This window comes from Moschus berezovskii, chromosome 8 (assembly GCF_049115385.1).
Source record: "Moschus berezovskii isolate FMDL1 chromosome 8, NW_MosBer_1.0, whole genome shotgun sequence".
In the NCBI taxonomy this organism is placed as follows: domain Eukaryota; kingdom Metazoa; phylum Chordata; class Mammalia; order Artiodactyla; family Moschidae; genus Moschus; species Moschus berezovskii.
The window spans coordinates 25,289,257-25,311,343 of NC_142467.1; positions in this window are offsets into that span (position 1 = coordinate 25,289,257).

Consider the following 22,087-nt stretch of genomic DNA (forward strand, 5'->3'; position numbering starts at 1 on the left):
TATTTTGAAGTTTTATTGTATGTATATGACAGTTTTTCTAGCTGCATGTTATAACTGTGTTGAATTAAAAATGACTGCTATCTTCTGTAATAACTTTTCCTTTGAGAGACAGTGTCCATATTCCCCATCCTTGAATCTGGGCTGGCTCATGATTGCTTTGACAAATATAGTGTGAGCGATACACACTTATTTAGTGATAAGCTAAATCCATATCTAGAATTTGTAAGGACTGTCAGTTTCTGCCTTGGTTTCTTGGAGTCCTGACTTTTGAGTAAGAAGTCTGCATACCTGCTCAAGAAGCCATGTAGAGGAAGCCAGACATGTAACTTAAATCATCATATATTACCTGGAAAATATAGTTTCCAATTGACTAACACCCAGTGACACCAGTTCAGTTCAGTTTAGTTCAGTCGCTCAGTCGTGTCCAACTCTCCGCGACCCCATAAATCACAGCACGCCAGGCCTCCCTGTCCATCACCAACTCCCGGAGTTCACTCAAACTCATGTCCACAGAGTCGGTGATGCCATCCAGCCATCTCATTCTCTGTCGTCCCCTTCTCCTCCCGCCCCCAACCTTTCCCAGCATCAGAGTCTTTTCCAGTGAGTCAACTCATCGCATGTGGTGGCCAAAGTATTGCAGTTTCAGCTTTAGCATCAGTCCTTCCAATGAACACCCAGGATCGATCTCCTTTAGAATGGACTGGTTGGATCTCCTTGCAGTCCAAGGGACTCTCAAGAGTCATCTCCAACACCACAGTTCAAAAGCATCAATTCTTTGGCGATCAGCTTTCTTCACAGTCCAACTCTCACATCCATACATGACCACGGAAAAACCATAGCCTTGACTAGACGGACCTTTGTTGGCAAGTAATGTCTCTGCTTTTTAATATACTATCAAGGTTGGTCATAACTTTCCTTCCAAGGAGTAAGTGTCTTTTAATTTCATGGCGGCAATCAGCATCTGCAGTGATTTTGGAGCCCAAAAAATAAAGTCTGACACTGTTTCCACTCTTTTTCCATCTATTTCCCATGAAGTGATGGGACCAGATGCCATGATCTTTGTTTTCTGAATGTTGAGCTTCAAGCCAACCTTTTCACTCTCCTCTTTCACTTTCTCCTCTTCATTTTCTGCCATAAGGGTAGTGTCATCTGTGTATCTGAGGTTATTGATATTTCTCCTGGCAATCTTGATTCCAGCTTGTGCTTCTTCCAGCCCAGCGTTCCTCATGATGTACTCTGCATACAAGTTAAATAAGCAAGGTGACAATATACAGCCTTGACGTACTCCTTTTCCGATTTGGAACCAGTCTGTTCCATGTACGGTTCTGACTGTTGCTTCCTGACCTGCATACAGGTTTCTCAAGAGGCAGGCCAGGTGGTCTGGGATTCCCATCTCTTTCAGAATGTTCCACAGTTTATTGTGATCCACACAGTCAAAGGCTTTAACATAGTCAATGAAGCAGAAATAGATGTTTTTTTGGAACTCTCTTGCTTTCTCCATGATCCAGCAGATGTTGGCAATTTGATCTCTGGTGCTTCTGCCTTTTCTAAAACCTGCTTGAACATCTGGGAGTTCACGGTTCACATATTGCTGAAGCCTGGCTTGGAGAATTTTGAGTATGACTTTACTAGCATGTGAGATGAGTGCAATTGTGCGGTAGTTTGAGCATTCTTTGGCATTGCCTTTCTTTGGGATTGGAATGAAGACTGACCTTTTCCAGTCCTGTGGCCACTGCTGAGTTTTCCAAATTTGCTGGCCTATTGAGTGCAGCACTTTCACAGCATCATCTTTCAAGATTTGAAATACCTCAACTGGAATTCCAACACCTCCACTTGCTTTCAGGGTTGCTCCCAGTGACACCAGAGGGCACCAAATGGAACTGAAAAATAATCCTGGCCCAATTTCCACCCAACAAAATAAATGAACTATATTAAAATATTTGGTGACTTTAAGGCACCAGATTTGAAGGCAGTCTGTTGTTCAGCAACACCTAGCAGAGTCAGAATATGATACCAAAAGTTGTGTAATGTTATAACAAAAAGCTAAATTATGTGATTTATCTTAAGACAAGATAGCAGACAAAGGGTGGAAGATTCTCAAGGAGACTATTATTAAATGGCGTAAGAAGCTTAGGTAGAGTATTAGGGGAAATGAGAAGGGCCTAAAAGAGACTATGGGAGATAGCTTGTATGACATTATGGAAACTATTATCAGGAGACAAAGGGGACTCTTCATATACTGTAGCGCAAAGTTTGTGATTACTGTCACCTGTATGTTGTGGAACATACAAAGGGTACTTATTGTTCTCATGGGTCTGGCTGGGAAGATTTTCAAATAAAATGCTTAATTCATTAACTGGTACTCTAGTTGTCTGTGATAAAATGTGAAAAGAAAAAGATGAAGTAATGCAAAATAACTGTTTTTGAAAAGTTAGGAAAAATATAATGAGCCAGAACTTGCTTTAAAAATAAAACTCTTACAAATCCCTAGTTGCTCCCAGAAACATCTCTGAATGGAATATCCTTTTTAAGGTATCAAAATGATAATAGATAACCTGGTTGTTGGATAAGGAGTTGGCAACCTGCAGCGAGTGGGCTGACCCTGAATTTTGTAAGCAGTTTTAGATAACATAGCATGTCCATTTGTTTACATACTATCCTTGGCTGCTGTTGTGCTACAACAGTAGAGTTGAATACCTGTGATGGAGACTATATGGCCTACAAACTTAAAATATTTACTCTCTAGCGCTTTATGAAAAAAAACACACGCATTATACTTTTAAGTTAGAAAATAAACCTTTATGGATTTCAGAAGTATATGTCACATCTTTTTCCATTAAGCAATACAGTTTCTGATAATGCTAAAGATGTAGCTGAATAGGACTCCTGATAAAGAAGCAATAACAAAAACAAGGATAGTCTGGAAGAGATTTGTATTAATAGATGTGGCTTTTATCTAATGGAGTAAACACCAATACAATTCACAGGAAACTGAAAGCACGTTTAAAATAATTTTACTGATATAACCACCACTAGTTTGGACTAAAAGAGGGACAGAAAAAAAAAAAGAAAGTAATTCTTTGGAATCTGAAATTTTCACAGGCAGAAGGGAAGACAAGAGTATTAGAGAAAATACAAATGTCAAGTTCAGACATAAAGTTCTTATTCATCTCTAGTTTCTTACAGCAAAATTATCTCTGTGAGAAATATCCTTTTTTAGGGCAAAGTTAAAAACTATAGGCCTCTCTGTGGCAAAATGAGCCATTACCAATGAAAAAGAAAGGCCTTCCAATCCAAAGCTGGAATTAAGAATCCACAGGGCAGAGCACAGAGCCATAGAGAAACACTTCCCAAACTGAAGGAAGCCCTAATAATAGAACTGATGACAGATTTTCAGCTAAATTGCAGAATAGTTATGAGGCAGTAATAGCTATGTATCAATAACTTCTTTTTTGAGTCAGAGTCTTGTATCAGTATGGAATGTCTTTCTCCATAGTATTTTCAGTGTGTGGAGACAGGTATCTTCTCACTTTAGTTCCTGTATCTTCAGATTGTGAGTTGTTAAGTCGCTCAGTCATGCCCAACTCTTTGCAACCTCATGGACTGCATCAGGGTCTTTTCCAATGAGTCACAGACTGGAAGAAAATATACTAAAGCATTTTTCATTCTCCAGGTGATCTTTTCAACTCAGGGATCCAACTGAGTCTCCAGCGTCTCTTGTAATGTGAGCTGGATTCTTGACTTCAGAGCCACCACCACCAGGGAAGCCCCAGAAGGTATTAGACTAAGTGAAATAAGTCAGGCAGAAAAACCCAGATATATCATTTGACGTATATGTGGAATGTAAAAACAAAAAAAACAAAGCAACTCAGCGAACATGAAACAGAAACAGAAGCTAGGAGTCTGTGTAAAACGTTAGAGCACAGATCTCAGAAACATCTCAAGTGAGAGGCAATGGGATGGCTAATATACATTACCTTTCATCAATTGTTGTTCTGCTGTGTACCTGGACAGTGAGGCTCAGGCTTCTAGAAAAAGTATTTACAAATAAAAAGGTAAAATACATATTCTTTCTGATGGTGATGTGGAGAAAATAAGTCAATGAAGGGGAACTGGAAGTGCTGAGATTTTCAATTTTAAATGGAGTCATCAGTGAAGTATTCCTCTCAGAAGTGACATTTAAGCAGAGACAAGAAGAAGGGGAAAAGGTGAGCCATGAGGATCTGAAAGTAAATGACCCTAGGCCAAGTTTATAGAAAGTTGACCTGAGGTTGCATAGTTCTGAGAATGACAGAGTGACAATCAGTTCAGTTAGGTTCAGTCGCTGAGTCATGTCCGACTCTTTACGACCCCATGAATCGCAGCACGCCAGTCCTTCCTGTCCATCACCAACACCTGGAGTTCACTCAAACTCACATCCATCGAGTCGGTGATGCCATCCACCCATCTCATTCTCTGTCTTCCGCTTCTCCTCCTGCCCCCAATCCCTCCCAGCATCAGAGTCTTTTCTAGTGAGTCAACTCTTCGCATTATGTGGCCAAAGTATTGGAGCTTCAGCTTTAGCATCAGTCCTTCCAATGAACACCCAGGATCGATCTCCTTTAGAATGGACTGGTTGGATCTCCTTGAAGTAGAAGGGACTCTCAAGAGTCTTCCCAAACAACTCAGTTCAAAAGCATCAAGTCTTTGGTGATCAGCTTTCTTCACAGTCCAACTCTCACATCCATACATGACCACTTGAAAAACCATAGCCTTAACTAGATGGACCATTGTTAGCAAAGTAATGTCTCTGCTTTTTAATATGCTATCTAGGTTGGTCATAACTTTCCTTCCAAGAAGTAAGCATCTTTTAATTTCATGGCTGCAGTCAGCATCAGAAGTGATTTTGGAGCCCCAAAAAATAAAGTCTGACACTGTTTCCATTGTTTCCCCATCTATTTCCCATGAAGTGATGGTACCAGATGTCATGATCTTAGTTTTCTGAATGTTGAGCTTCAAGCCAACTTTTTCACTCTCCTCTTTTATTTTCAAGAGGCTTTTTAGTTCCTCTTCACTTTTGGCCATGCGTTGTGTCATCTGCATATCTGAGGTTATTGATATTTCTCCTGGCAATCTTGATTCCAGCTTGTTCTTCTTCCAGCCATCTTTCATCATGATGTACTCTGCATATAAGTTAAATAAGCAGGGTGACAATATACAGCCTTGATGTACTCCTTTGTCTATTTGGAACCAGTATGTTGTTCCATGTCCAGTTCTAACTGTTGCTTCCTGACCTGCATACAGGTTCTCAAGAGGCAGGTCAGGTGGTCTGGTATTCCCATCTCTTTCAGAATTTTCCACAGTTTATTGTGATCCACACAGTCAAAGGCTTTGGCATAGTCAATGAAGCAGAAATAGATGTTTTTCGGGAACTCTCTTGCTTTCTCCATGATCCAGCCAATGCTGGCAATTTGATATCTGGTTCCTCTGCCTTTTCCAAAACCAGCTTGAACGTCTGGAAGTTCGCGGTTCATGTATGGTTGAAGCCTGGCTTGGAGGATTTTGAGCATGACTTTACTATTTTGTGAGATGAGTGCAATTGTGCAGTAGTTTGAGCATTCTTTGACATTGCCTTTCTTTCGGATTGGAATGAAAACTGAACTTTTCCAGTCCTGTGACCACTGCTGAGTTTTCCAAATTTGCTGGCATATTGAGTGCAGCAGTTTCACAGCATCATCTTTCAGGATTTGAAATACCTCAACTGGAATTCCATCACCTCCACTAGCTTTGTTCGTAGTGATGCTTTCTAAGGTTGACTTGACTTGACTTCACATTACAAGATGTCTGGCTCTAGGTGAGTGATCACACCTTCCTGATTATCCGGGTCATGAAGATCTTTTTTGTACAGTTCTTCTGTGTATTCTTGCCACCTCTTCTTAATATCTTCTGCTTCTGTTAGGTCCATGCCATTTCTGTCCTCTGTTGAGCCCATATTTGCATGAAATATTCCCTTGGTATCTATAATTTTCTTGATGAGATCTCTAGTCTTTCCTATTCTGTTGTTTTCCTCTATTTCTTTGCATTGATTGCTGAGGAAGGCTTTCTTTTCTCTCCTTGCTATTCTTTGGAACTGTGCATTCAGATGCTTATATCTTTCCTTTTCTCCTTTGCTTTTCACTTCTCTTCTTTTCACAGCTATTTGTAAGGCCTCCTCAGAGAGCCATTTTCTTTTTTGCATTTCTTTTCCATGGGGATGGTCTTGGTCCCTGTATCCTGTACAGTGTCATGAACCTCCATCCATAGTTCCTCAGGCACTCTATCTCTCAGATCTAGTCCCTTCAATCTATTTCTCAGTTCCACTGTATAATCATAAGGGAATTGATTTAGGTCATATCTGAATGATGTAGTGGTTTTCCCTACTTTCTTCAATTTAAGTCTGAATTTGGCAATAAGGAGTTCATGATCTGAGCCACAGTCAGCTCCCGGTCTTGTTTTTGCTGACTCTATAGAGCTTCTCCATCTTTGGCTGCAAAGAATATACTCAATCTGATTTCAGTGTTGACCATCTGGTGATGTCCATGTGTAGTCTTCTCTTGTGTTGTTGGAAAAGGGTGTTTGCTATGACCAGTGTGTTCTCTTGGCAAAACTCTATTAGCCTTTGTGCTTCTTTATTCCATACTCCAAGGCCAAATTTGTCTGTTACTCCAGGTGTTTCTTTACTTTCTACTTTTGCATTCCAGTCCGCTATAATGAAAAGGCATCTTTTTTGGGTGTTAGTTCTAAAAGGTCTTGTAGGTCTTCATAGAACCATTCAATTTTGGCTTCTTCAGCATTACTGGTTGAGGTATAGTCTTGGATTACTGTAATATTGAATGGTTTGCCTTTGAAATGAACAGAGATCATTCTGTCACTTTTGCGATTGCATCCAAGTACTGCATTTCAGACTCTTTTGTTGACCATGATGGCTACTCCATCTCTTCTAAGATACTTCTGCCCACAGTAGTAGATATAATGGTCATCTGAGTTAAATTCACCCATTCCAGTCCATTTTAATTCACTGATTCCTAGAATGTCTATGTTTACTCTTGCCATCTCCTGTTTGACCACTTCCAATTTTCCTTGATTCATGGACTTAACATTCCAGGTTCCTATGCAATATTGCTCTTTACAGCATTGGACCTTGCTGCCATCACCAGTCACATCCACAACTGGGTATTGTTTTTGCTTTGGCTCCATCCCTTCATTCTTTCTGGATTTATTTCTCCACTGATCTCCAGTAGCATACTGGGCACTTACCAACCTGGGGAGTTCCTCATTCAGTATCCTATCATTTTGCCTTTTGATACTGTTTATGGGGTTCTCAAGGCAAGAATACTGAAGTGGTTTGCCATTCCCTTCTCCAGTGGACCACATTCTGTCAGACCTCTCCACCATGACCCGCCTGTCTTGGGTGGCCCCACATGACATGGCTTAGTTTCATTGAGTTAGACAAGGCTGTGGTTGTGTGATCAGATTGACTAGTTTTCTGTGATTATGTATGTATTCAGTGTGTCCACCCTCTGATGCCCTTTCACAATACCTACTGTCTTACTTGGGTTTCTCTTACCTTGGTCATGGGGTATCTCTTCACAGCTGCTCCAGTAAAGCAGAGCTGCTGCTCCTTACTTTGGACAAGGGGTATCTCTTCACGGCTGCCCCTCCTGACCTCAAAGGTGGAGTAGATCCTCTTGGCCCTCCTGGGAGGAAGGTGCATGTAGTAGAAAGGGAATTGGGAACTTTTGGAAGTTTGAGCATAATACTGACATAGTCATGTTTAAAAGGAAAACTCTGCTTACTATAAAATTGGTCAGAAGTTGTTTGATTTACACATATTTCAGAAGAGGGTGTGTATACAGGTGCTGTCCTTAGGTAGGAGCATAGAAAGCTTACCCATCATAAGGTAAGTTATAGTGGAGAGACACAGATGCTAGAAAGTAAGTGAATGTGATGAGGGGGGAGAGAAGAGGGAGAGTTGGCAGATATATGGGTTTTCCCTTCTATTTTCCCAGTGAAGTATGAAACAAAATTATTAGCTGATGGTCAAAAACATGAAAGATGTTTGAAAGTGTAGGGGAGGGAAGGGAAGTTATAAAACAGTGTCTTAAAAAAGTTGAAAAGATTTAGAGATGTGCTTCTTAGGTTACTTATGGTGAAGTGAAAGTTTTTGCTTATTTGTTCATTTGTTTTTAATTTCCAATTTCTCATGAACATCTAAAATGCAATAAAATGAATTATTTGTAAAATTAAATAAAAGGCATGCAACATACAGATCTTTTTATTATTAGATTCAATAAACCTTATTACTCTGTCAAATTGCTATAACATTTTATAAAAGCTAACTAATGTTTTTTCTATTCACTTTTATATAACACCAGGTTATAGAAGTGTGGAAGGATTGATAGGAAAACTAAAGCCTCTGTTGCCATTATGAATTTCCTTTTCCATATTATCAGGAACAGTGGAAAGATGTCCATCCTCATCTCTTCTATCGAACATTGTATTGAATATTTTTCCAAATAGGACAATTATGAAATAAAAAAGAAATGAAAAGAATCCATGTTAGGAAGAAAGAAGTAAGACTGTCTATTTGTAGATGATATAAAATTATAGTAGAAAATCTTAGGAATCCAGCAAATGCTCTTGCAGTTAATAAGTGAGTTTAGTAAGTTTTCAGAATATAAGATCAAATTGTAAAATAAATTGTATTTCTCTACACTTGAGGGATTTCCTGGTGGCTCAGATAGTAAAGAGTCTACCTGCAATGCAGAGGCCCAGGTTCAATCCCAGTGTGAGGAAGATCCCCTGGAGAAGGAAATGGCTACACACTCCAGTATTCTTGGCTGGAAAGTCCCATGGCCAGAGGAGCCTGGCGGGCTACAGTCCATGGGGCTGCAAAGAGTCAGACATGACTGAGTGGCTTCACTTTTACTTTCACTTTTCACTTTCACACTTGAGTTGGAAAAATATGAAAGTGAAATTGAAAAAGACAATTCCATTTGTAATAGGGTCAGCAACAATCAAAATGGGAAATAAAATACTTGGGAATAAATCAATAGAAAAAATGTAAAAGTTAGATTCTTAAAACTACAAGTAAATAGGGAGACAATCAATTATCACTAGTCAGAAAACTTAACCTTGTCCAGATACAATAACCCAAATTTGATCTCCAGATTCAGTATAACATTTATCAAAATCAAAGTTGGCAGTTTTTATAGAAATGGAAAATGTGATCCTAAAATTCATATGGAAATTCAGGGGACTCAAAATAGCTAAAACTATTTGAAAGATAAGAACAAATTTTGAGTATTCACACATCTTAATTTCAAAATTAACTACAAAGTCACAGTGACTAAGACACTGTCATGATAGCATACATTATTTGATTTTCAGTGAGGGTGCCAAGACAATTCAAACAAAAGAATGGTCTTTTAAACAAATGTGGCCAGAATGACTGGCTTTATGCATTCAGATAATAGAGCTATAACACTATCTTACATACTATACAGATACTTAGCTTCAAAATAGATCAAAGACATAAATGTAAGAACTAAACTAGAAAATGCTTAGTAAAAAACATAAGTAGATGCTTTCTGACCTTGGATTACGTGTTCATGCATGCTAATTCATTTCAGTCATGTCCTAGTCTGCGACCCTATGAACAGAAGCTCACCAGGCTCCTCTGTCCATGGGATTCTCCAAGCAAGAATATTGAAGTGGATTCCATGCCCTCCTTCAGGGCATCTTCCCAACCCACAGATTGAACCCTTGTCTCTTAAGTCTCCTGCATTGGCAAGTGAGTTCTTTACCACTAGCGCCACCTGGGAAGCCCAAATGTCTCTTAGCAGATGAAAATTAAAGTCGGATACGTTGAATGTTATACAGTGATCATAGCAAAAGTTAAAATATGGGAATGTAATGTTGAGGAAAGGGGTTTGAAATGTGGGTAAGGTGGTCAGGAAAAGAAATGCCCCTCTGAGAAGAAGTTTCATGGAAAATACTCATGTTTACCCTTCTGTGTGTATTTAGGGATTCTGTGTTTATAAATATTGCTGGTCATTTACGCTAAGTGGCCATGTTAAAAGTGAATAAATCTAAGGTAAGTAAAACTCTGCTCTAATTTCTCTTTTCCCTGTCTTTCTCTCTTTTTTCCCTGGGCCTCTTCCTCTCCCTCTATCATAGTTCAGAACAAGCCACATTAAATCTAATAAAATGTCACTCTGTGTATATGGAACCACCTTCCTGTCAACTAAAAATTGCTAAAAATTCACAGTAGCCTTATCATAGCAAGGATTCACATGGCTTCTTAATAATCCATTGGATGGAAATTTCAAAGTTAAATTTTTTTTTATAATTTTGAGCCTCATAATTCTAATTCTTACCTATTTGTTTTTTCCACATTGTATTATGGCTTGCTCTGACATTTTCTTACTGTTACAGGATCTGAAATAGTTTACCCTATCCCGCCCTCCCTGAGCAAGTAAAGGATAAAGTTTCATAAGCAGACAGTCATCTTGTACACTACACCTGTTTATTTTCAGAGGCATGGATGGTTCATTTTCTATGAAACAGAATAAAAATACACGTATGGTATGTCATCATATACTTCATGGTGAATTAATCACTCCTAGAAATGCATTATTATTCTACATTTCTTCCTATTAAGAATTTATAATATAAAATAATACTTTAAGCCATAAGGGAAAATTGATCTCAATTCATTATCTGAAGGATAGATACTACATATCCAGGGAATCTTCCCAACCCAGGGATCGAACCCAGGTCTTATGCCTTACTGGTGGATTCACCACCATCTGAGCCACTACGGAAGCACTACATAAAATATAGTGACCCAAAATATACCAAACTGTCAATGCGCACTCAGTTTATAAGAAGCTCAGGTTCATGTGTAACTAGCAGGCAGTTGTCTGCAAGGTCAGATTCATTATTATGTGGATTGTAAATTAGTGTGTACTTGATGAAATAAACTCTAATTTCTGTGAAAGTAAATGTGGTATGCTAAAAATGATCCTTCCCAAGTCCGAATCCCTAAAATATTAGCTTATATGAGGGGGGAAAGACTTTGCAGATATGCAAAGATATGTTAGGACCTTGACATGTGGAGACTCATCTGGATTGACCAGGTGTGTCCCAATAGTAAGTATCCTTGTAACAGGCACCCAGAAGGATATTTGGTAAAGTAATGTCTCTGCTTTTTAATATGCTGTCTAGGTTGGTCATAGATTTTCTTTCAAGGAGCAAGCGTCTTTTAATTTCATGGCTGCAGTCACCATCTGCAGTGATTTTGGAGCACCCCAAAATACAAGTCTCTCACTGTTTCCACTGTTTCCCCATCTATTTGCTGTGAAGTGATGGGACCGGATATCATGATCTTAGTTTGCTGAATATTGAGTTTTATGCTAACTTTTTCACTCTCCTCTTTCACTTTCATCAAGAGCCTCTTTAGTTCTTTGCTTTCTGCCATAAGGGTGGTGTCCTCTGCATATCTGAGATTATTGATATTTCTTCTGGCAATCTTGATTCCAGATTGTGCTTCATTCAGCCTGGCATTTTGCATGATGCACTCTGCATATAAGTTAAATAAGCAGGTGACAATATAGAAGCAGAGGTCTGTCTAGTCAAACCTATATCTTTTCCAATAGTCATGTGTAGATGTGAGATTTGGATTATAAAGAAAGCTGAGTGCCGAATAATTGATGCTTTTGAACTGTGGTGTTGGAGAAGACTCTTGAGAGTCCCTTGGACAGCAAGGAGATCCAACCAGTCCATCCTAAAGGAGATCAGTCCTGAATATTATTTGGAAGGACTGATGTTGAAGCTGAAACTCCAATACTTTGGCCACCTGATGCGAAGAACCGACGGATGAAATAGTTGAATGGCATCACTGATGCAATGGATATGAGTTTGATTAAACTCTGGGAGTTGGTGATTGACAGTGAGGGCTGGCATGCTGCAGTACATGCAGTCCAAGAGTCAGACATGACTGAGCAACTGAACTGAACTGAGAGGGATATTTGAGTTAGAAACGATAGCCATGTGACAACAGAGGCAGAGACTGGACTGAAAAAGAGTGCCTACACTTGCCCGAAGCTGGAAGAGTCAAGGAAGGATTCTCCCCAGAGCTTCTGGAGGGAGAACAATTCTGCTAGCACTTTGACTTTTGCCTCATAAGATTCATTTTTGACTGTGGTCTTCAAAATCATAAAGAAACAAATGTCTGTTGCTTTAAGCCACTAGGTTTTGGTGGTTTGTTACAGCAGTAATAGGAACCAGATACAGAGGATATATACTAAGCATCAAAGTTAAAATAAATATTTTAAATTAAGAGCACTGATAGGATAATAAATTGACTTTGCCCAATTTGGATTAAGGGTTCAAAACACAAATAATTTTATAAACTGCATTTTCATGTTTATAAAATTAATGGGATAATTTGTAAGTGAAAACAACGTACTTTGGTGCTGTGCCTTAAATGATACATATGTATTAATAATGTTATAAAATATTAATTTTTAATTCATTTTTTCTAGTGAGGCCCATGAGGAGAATCCAATTTATGCAGAGGTCTAGTTTTAAGTCATATATTGTATTTCAAAATATGATTTAAATGTGCTGGAAATAATATAGAAAAATAAAAATAAATCATTGTTTATTAGTTAAAAAAAAAAAAAACAACCCTACAGAGTAGCTCAGTAGGTAAGGAGTCTTCCTGCAGTGCAGGAGACCCAGGTTTGATCCCTGTGTTGGGAAGATCCCCTGGAGAAGAAAATGGCAATCCACTGCAGAATTCTTGCCTGGAAAATCCCATGGACAGAGGAGACTGGGGGGCTACAGTCCATGGGGTTGCAAAATTAGACACGATATAGCAACTAAACTACCACCATTAGTAAAATATATTTTGATTTTAATCCACCTAAAAATGGATCCGAATTTTTTTTTTCTTCTTAAGATAATATACTGTGAAAATGCTGAGTTTTGTAATTAACATCACACTATTTTAGACCTGGAAATATCCCGTGAGGTCATTTTTTAAAGCTTTTCATTTTATAAATAAACTGCAACCCGGAGAAAAAGTATAAGCTTTACATATTTTATTAATTTGTTGTTGTTTAGTCACTTAGTTGTGTCTTACTCTTTGTGACCCCATGGATTTCAGCATGTCAGCCTTCCTGCCCTTCACTATCTCCCAGACTTTGCTTAACCTCATTTCCATTTAGTCAGTGATGTTATCGAACCTTCTCATCCTCTGCCACCCTCCTCTTCTCTTGCCCTCAATCTTTCCCAGCATTAGGGTATTTCCCAATGAGTTGACTCTTTACGTCAGGTGGCCAAATTGCTGAAACTTCAGCTTCAGCATCAATCCTTCAAGTTAATATTCAGGGTTGCTTTCCTTTAGAATTGCCCGAGAAAAAAAGAAATCTGCCACTGTTTCCGTTTTTCCCTGATCTGTTTACCAAGATGTGATGGGGGTTAAAAACGACAGAATGATTTCTGTTCGTTTCCAAGGCAAACCATTCAATATTACAGTAATCCAAGCCTATGCCCCAACCAGTAACGCTGAAGAAGCCAAAGTTTAATGGTTCTATGAAGACCTAAAAGACCTTTAAGAACTAACACCCCTTTTCATTATAGGGGACTGGAATGCAAAAGTAGGAAGTCAAGAAACACCTGGAGTAACAGACAAATTTGGCCTTGGAGCATGGAATGAAGCAGGGCAAAGGCTAATAGAGTTTTGTCAAGAGAATGCACTGGTCATAGCAAACACCCTCTTCCAACAACACAAGAGAGGACTCTACACATGGACATCACCAGATGGTCAAAACTGAAATCAGATTGATTATATTCTTTGCAGCCAAAGATGGAGAAGCTGTATACAGTTAGCAAAAACAAGACCAGGAGCTGACTGTGGTTCAGATCATGAACTCCTTATTGCAAAATTCAGACTGAAATTGAAGAAAGTAGGGAAAACCACTAGACCATTCAGATATGACCTAACAAATCCCTTATGATTATATAGTGGAAGTGAGAAATAGATTTAAGGGACTAGATCTGATAGATAGAGTGCCTGATGAACTCTGGACGGAGGTTCGTGACATTGTAAAGGAGACAGGGACCAAGACCATCCCCATGGAAAAGAAATGCAAAAAAGCAAAATGGCTGTCTGAGGAGGCCTTACAAATAGCTGTGAAAAGAAGAGAGGCGAAAAGCAAAGGAGGAAAGGAAAGATATAAGCATCTGAATGCAGAGTTCCAAAGAATAGCAAGGAGAGATAAGAAAGACTTCCTCAGTGATCAATGCAAAGAAATAGAGGAAAACAACAGAATAGGAAAAACAACAGATCTCTTCAAGAAAATTAGAGATTCCAAGGAACATTTCATGCAAAGATGGGCTCGATAAAGGACAGAAATGGTATGGACCTAACAGAAGCAGAAGATATTAAGAAGAGGTGGCAAGAATACACAGAAGAACTGTACAAAAAAGATCTTCATGACCAAGATAGTCATGATAACATGATCACTGACCTAGAGCCAGACATCTTGGAATGTGAAGTCAAGTGGGCCTTAGAAAGCATCACTACGAACAAAGCTAGTGGAGGTGATGGAATTCTAGGTGAGCTATTTCAAGTCTTGAAAGATGATGCTGTGAAAGTGCTGCACTCAATAGGCCAGCAAATTTGGAAAACTCAGCAGTGGCCACAGGACTAGAAAAGGTCAGTCTTCATTCCAATCCCAAAGAAAGGCAATGCCAAAGAATGCTCAAACTACCACACAATTGCACTCATCTCACACACTAGTAAAGTCATACTCATAATTCTCCAAGCTAGGCTTCAGCAATATGTGAATCGTGAACTCCCAGATGTTCAAGCAGGTTTTAGAAAAGGCAGAGGCACCAGAGATCAAATTGCCAACATCCGCTGGATCATGGAGAAAGCAAGAGAGTTCCAGAAAAACATCTATTTCTGCTTCATTGACTATGCCAAAGCCTTTGGCTGTGTGGATCACAATAAACTGTGGAACATTCTGAAAGAGATGGGAATTCCAGACCACCTGACCTGCCTCTTGAGAAACCTGTATGCAGCTCAGGAAGCAACAGTCAGAACTGTACATGGAACAACAGACTGGTTCCAAATCGGAAAAGGAGTACGTCAAGGCTGTATATTGTCACCTTGCTTATTTAACTTATATGCAGAGTACATCATGAGGAACGCAGGGCTGGAAGAAGCACAAGCTGGAATCAAGATTGCTGGGAGAAATATCAATAGCCTCAGATATGCAGATGACACTACCCTTATGGCAGAAAGTGAAGAGGAACTCAAAAGCCTCTTGATGAAAGTGAAAGAGGAGAGTGAAAAAGTTGGCTTAATGCTCAACATTCAGAAAACAAAGATCATGGCATCTGGTCCCATCACTTCATGGGAAATAGATGGAAAAACAGTGGAAACAGTGTCAGACTTTATTTTTTTGGTCTCCAAAATCACTGCAGATGCTGATTGCAGCCATGAAATTAAAAGACGCTTACTCCTTGGAAGGAAAGTTATGACCAACCCTGATAGTATATTAAAAAGCAGAGACATTACTTTGCCAACAAAGGTCCATCTAGTCAAGGCTATGGTTTTTCCCGTGGTCATGTATGGATGTGAGAGTTGGACTGTGAAGAAAGCTGATTGCCGAAGTATTGATGCTTTTGAACTGTGGTGTTGGAGATGACTCTTGAAAGTCCCTTGGACTGCAAGGAGATCCAACCAGTCCATTCTAAAGGAGATCAATCCTGGGTGTCCATTGGAAGGACTGATGATAAAGCTGAAACTGCAATACTTTGGCCACCTCATGCGACGCGTTGACTCACTGGAAAAGACTCTGATGCTGGGAAAGGTTGGGGGCAGGAGGAGAAGGGGACGACAGAGAATGAGATGGCTGGATTGCATCACCGACTCTCTGTACATGAGTTTGAGTGAACTCCGGGAGTTGGTGATGGACAGGGAGGCCTGGCTTGCTGTGATTCATGGGGTCGTGGAGAGTAAGACACGACTGAGCTACTGAACTGAACTGAACTGAACTGATGGGGGTACATTGCATGATTTTAATTTTTTGTATGTTGAGTTTTAAGCCAGCTTTTTCACACTCCTTTTTTACCTTTATCAAGAGAAAAACAGTTTTTTCACAGAGCTAGAACAAATAATTTCACAATTTGTATGGAAATACAAAAAACCTCTCATAGCCAAAGCAATCTTGAGAGAGAAGAATGAAACTGGGGGTATCAACCTGCCGTACTTCAGGCTCTACTACAAAGCCACAGTCATCAAGACAGTATGGTACCGGCATAAAGACTGAAATATAGATCAATGGAACAAAATAGAAAGTCCAGAGATAAATCCATGCACCTATGGACACCTTATCTTTGACAAGGGAGGCAAGAGTATTCAATGGAGAAAAGACAATCTCTTTAACAAGTGGTGCTGGGAAAACTGGTCAGCCACTTGTAAAAGAATGAAACTAGAACACTTCCTAACACCATACACAAAAATTAACTCAAAATGGATTAAAGATCTAAATGTAAGACCAGAAACTATAAAACTCCTAGAGGAGAACATAGGCAAAACACTCTCCGACATAAATCACAGCAGGATCCTCCATGACCCACCTCCCAGAATATTGGAAATAAAAGCAAAAATAAACAAAGGGACCTAATTAAAATCAAAAGCTTCTGCACAGCAAAGGAAACTATAAGCAAGGTGAAAAGACAGCCTTCAGAATGGGAGAAAATAATAGCAAATGAAGCAACTGATAAAGGATTAATCTCCAAAATATACAAGCAGCTCCTGAAGCTCAATTCCAGAAAAATAAATGACCCAATCAAAAAATTGGCCAAAGAACTAAACAGACATTTCTCCAAAGATGACTTACGGATGTCTAACAAACACATGAAAAGTTGCTCAACATCACTCATAATCAGAGAAATGCAAATCAAAACCACAGTGAGATACCATTTCACACCAGTCAGAATGGCTGCTATCCAAAAGTCTACAAGCAATAAATGCTGGAGAGGGTGTGGAGAGAAGGGAACCCTCTTACACTGTTGGTGGGAATGCAAACTAGTACAACCACTATGGAGAACAGTGTGGAGATTCCTCAAAAAACTGGAAATAGAACTGCCATACTACCCAGCAATCGCACTCCTGGGCATACACACCGAGGTAACCAGAATTGAAAGAGACACATGTACTCCAATGTTCATCGCAGCACTGTTTATAATAGCCAGGACGTGGAAACAACCTAGATGTCCATCTGCAGATGAATGGATAAGAAAACTCTGGTATATTTACACAATGGAGTACTACTCAGCAATTAGAAAGAATACATTTGAATTAGTTCTAATGAGGTGGATGAAACTGGAGCCTATTATACAGAGTGAAGTAAGCCAGAAAGAATAATGCCAATGTAGTATATTAGCACATATATATGGAATATAGCAAGAGGATAACGATAACCCTGTATATGAGACAGCAGGAGAGACACGGATGTGTGGAGCAGTCTTTCGGACTCTGTGGGAGAGGGCGAGGGTGGGATAATTTGGGAGAATGGATTGAAACATGTATATTATCATAGGTGAAATGAATCTGACGTGGTTAGGGGCTCCCCACTTCAACACTCTGTGGATTTAAGAGGCCGTTCCTTCCGGAAGTGTATAAATTAGCCTGGGATAGAACCTGCACAATGAATAAGTTTAAAAAAAAAGAGAGAGAGACTATTATCTGTATATCTCAGGTTGCTGCTATTTCTCCTGGCAGTCTTGATCCCAGCTTGTGATTCATCCAGCCTGACACTTTGCATGAGGTACTCTGGATAGAAGTTAAACAGGCAGGGTGACAATATACAGCCTTAATGTATTCCTTTCCCACTTTGGAACCAGTCTGTTGTTTCATGTCTGGTTTTAACGGTTGCTTCTTGACCTGCATACAGATTTTTCAAGAAACAGGTAAGGTGTAGGTGTTCTGGTGTTCCCATATATTTGAGAATTTCCCACTGTTTATTGTGATCCACACAGTCACAGGCTTTAGTAAAGTCAATGAAGGAGAATTAGATGTTTTTCTGGACTTTTCTTGCTTTTCCTATGATCCAACGAATGTTGGCACTTTGATCCCTGATTCTTCTGACTTTTATAAATTCAGTTTGTACTTCTGTCTTGGTTCATGTACTGTTAAAGCCAAGCTTGTAGGATTCTGGCCATTGCCTTCCTAGCATATGAAATGAATATAGTTGTATTGCCGTTTGAACATTCTTTGATGTTACCTTTCTTTGGGATTGGAATGAAAACTGACCTTTTCCAGTCCAGTGGCCATTGCTTACTTTTCCAGATTTACTAGCATATTGAGTGAAAGCACTTTAATGGCATCAGCTTTCAGAATTTTATATAGCTCAACTGAAATTCCACCACTTCCACCACTACTAGCACTATACTGCTATACAAAGAAAGGCGCTGGCCACTGGCAGAGACAAAGAGTCTTGCTTGGACTACTTAAAAAGGAAGATGGCTTGGTAATAGCAACACAGTCACTTAGACAATAGGAAAAACCCCAGATATCAGTAATAGTTTTTTCTCTCCAGTTCCAAGAGAAGTGAATTCAGCATCAGTTTATCTGGGACTAAACGTCTCTCACCTGTGTTTTTATTACCATTTCTTCCAGACATCATCTGTATCTCACTTTGCCATCAGCATTCAGTTCAGTTCAGTTCAGTTCAGTTGCTCAGTTGTGTCCGACTCTCCGCGACCCCATGAATCACAGCACGCCAGGCCTCCCTGTCCATCACCAACTCCCGGAGTTCACTCAAACTCATGTCCACAGAGTCGGTGATGCCATCCAGCCATCTCATTCTCTGTCGTCCCCGTCTCCTCCTGCCCCCAATCCCTCCCAGCATCAGAGTCTTTTCCAGTGAGTCAACTCTTCGCATGAGGTGGCCAAAGTATTGGAGTTTCAGCTTTGGGAAATAGATGGGGAAACAGTGGAAACAGTGTCAGACTTTATTTTTTGGGCTCCAAAATCACTGCAGATGCTGATTGCAGCCAGGAAATTAAAAGACGCTTGCTCCTTGGAAGGAAAGTTATGACCAACTAGATAGCATATTAAAAAGCGGAGACATTACTTTGCCAACAAAAGTCCATCTAGTCAAGGCTATGGTTTTTCCCATGGTCATGTATGGATGTGAGAGTTGGACTGTGAAGAAAGCTGATCGCCGAAGAATTGATGCTTTTGAACTGTGGTGCTGGAGAAGACTCTTGAGAGTCCCTTGGACTGCAAGGAGACCCAACCAGTCCATTCTAAAGGAGCTCAATCCTGGGTGTTCATTGGAAGGACTGATGCTAAAGTGGACCTTAGAAAGCATTAAGATGAACAAACTAGTGGCGGAGACAGAATTCCAGCTGAGCTATTTCAAATCTTAAAGATGGTGCTGTGAAAATGCTGCATTCCGTGTGTCAGTGGTCACAGGCCTGGAAAAGGTCAGTTTTCATTCTAATCACATATAAGAGCAAAGCCAAGGAATGTTGAAGCTACCATATAATAGCACTCATTGCACATAGTAACAAAGTTATGCACAAAATCCTTCAAGCCAGGCTTCAGCAGGAGCCTAGGAACCTAGGACTTCCATGTGTACATGCTGAGTTTTGAAGAGGCAGTGGAACTAGAGATCGAATTGCCAACATTTGTTGGATCATGGAGAAAGCAAGGGAGTTCCAGAAATACCTCTATTTATGCTTCATTGACTACACTAAAGCCATTGACTACATGAATCACAACTAACTGAAAAATTCTTAAAGTAATGGTAGTACCAGATCACCTTACTTGTCTTCTGAGAAATCTGTATGCGAGTTAAGAAGTAACAGTTAGAACTGGACATGGAACAACTGATTGGTTCAAAATCTGGAAAAGAGTATTTCAAGGCTGTATATTGTCACCATGCTTATTTGAATTATATACAGAGTACAAGATGGAATCAACATTGTGGAGAGAAATATCAACAACCTCAGATATGCAGATGACACCACTCTACTGGCAGAAATCTGAAGGGAACTAAAGAGCCTCTTGACTATGAAAGAGGAGAGTAAAGAAGCTGCCTGAAATTTAACATTACAAAGCCTAAGATCCCGGCATACTGTACTATTCAGTTCAGTTCAGTCACTCAGTCATGTCCGACTCTCCGCGACTCCATGAATCACAGCACGCCAGGCCTCCCTGTCCATCACCAACTACCGGAGTACACTCAAACTCATGTCCACAGAGTCGTTGATGCCATCCAGCCATCTCATTCTCTGTCGTCCCCTTCTCCTCCCGCCCCCAACCTTTCCCAGCATCAGAGTCTTTTCCAGTGAGTCAACTCGTCGCATGAGGTGGCCAAAGTATTGCAGTTTCAGCTTTAGCATCAGTCCCTCCAATGAACATCCAGGATTGATCTCCTTTAGAATGGACTGGTTGGATCTCCTTGCAGTATAAGGGACTCTCAAGAGTCTTCTCCAACACCACAGTTCAAAAGCATCAATTCTTCGGCGATCAGCCTTCTTCACAGTCCAGCTCTCACATCCATACTGTACTATTACTTCATGGCAAATTGTGGTGGAAAAAGTGGAAGCAGTGACAGATTTTATTTTTGTGGGCTTCAAAATCACCGTGGACAATGACTGCAGCCATTAAATTAAAAGATGCTTGCTCCTCGGAAAGAAAGCTATTACAAACTTAGACAGTGCATTATTAATACAAAGCAGAGACATCGCTTTGCTGACAATGGTATTGCCAGCAGTCATATATGATGTCAGAGTTGGACTGTAAAGAAGACCAAGCTCCGAAAAATTGATGCTTTTGAATTATGGTGCTGGAGAAGATTCTTGAGAGTCCTTTGGACTGCAAGGAAATCAAACCAGTCAATCCTAAAGGAAATCAGCCCTCAATATTCATTGAAAGGACTGTTGCTGAAGATGAATCTCTAATACATTGATCCCCTGATGTGAAGAGCCAACTTATTGGCAAAGACCTTGATATTGGGAAAGACTGAAGGCAAAGGAGAAGAGGGAGGAAAAGGATGAGATGGTTAGATAGTACACTAACTAAATGGACATGAACTTGAGCAAACTCCAGGATATAGTGGAGGACAGAGGAGCCTTGCACACTACATTCCATCTGGTCACAAAGAGTCAGACATGACTTTTAACTGAAAAACAACAACAACAAAAACAACAATACATATGTCCACTCCTCTTTTAGATCCTTTTCCCGTATAAGACATTGCAGAGTATTGAGTAGTTTCCAGTGCTATACAGCAGATTCTTATCACTTTATCTGTTTTATATATCATCGAGTATAGACATCAATCCCAATCTCCCAATTTGTCCCTCCCTTCTTACTCCTTGGTAATGATAAGTTTCTTTTCTATATCCATGACTCTACTTCTGTTTTCTAAATGTTCATTTCTAACATTTCCTTTTTAAGTGAGTCCATATATAAACAATATCATATGATATTTGTCTTCTATCTGACTTAACCTCACTCTATATGACAACCTTTAGCTCCATCCATGTTGCTGTAAATGGCATTGTTTTGTTCCATTTATTGGCCAAGTAGTGAGTGGGCTTCTCCAGTGGCTCAGCAGTAAAGATTCCACGTACAATGCAGGAGCCACAGGAGACATCGGTTTGACCCTGGGTTGGGAAGATCCCTGAGGAGGGCATGGCTACCCACTCTAGTATTCTTGCCTGGAGAATTCCATGGGTGGAGGAGCCAGGTGGGCTACAGACAATAGGGCCACAAAGAGTCAGACACGACTGAAGTGACTTAGTACATTCTCACAATGAGTAACATAAACCTCACTGTATATATGTACTCCACTATATGTATGTACCACAACTTGTATATCCATTCCTCTATTGATGGACATTTATGTTGCTTTTATGTTCTGGCTATTGTAAATAATGATGCCATGAATATTTGGGTGCAAATATCCTTTGAGATTATGGGATCTCTGGGTATATGACCAGGAGTGAGATTGCTGTATCATATGGTAGT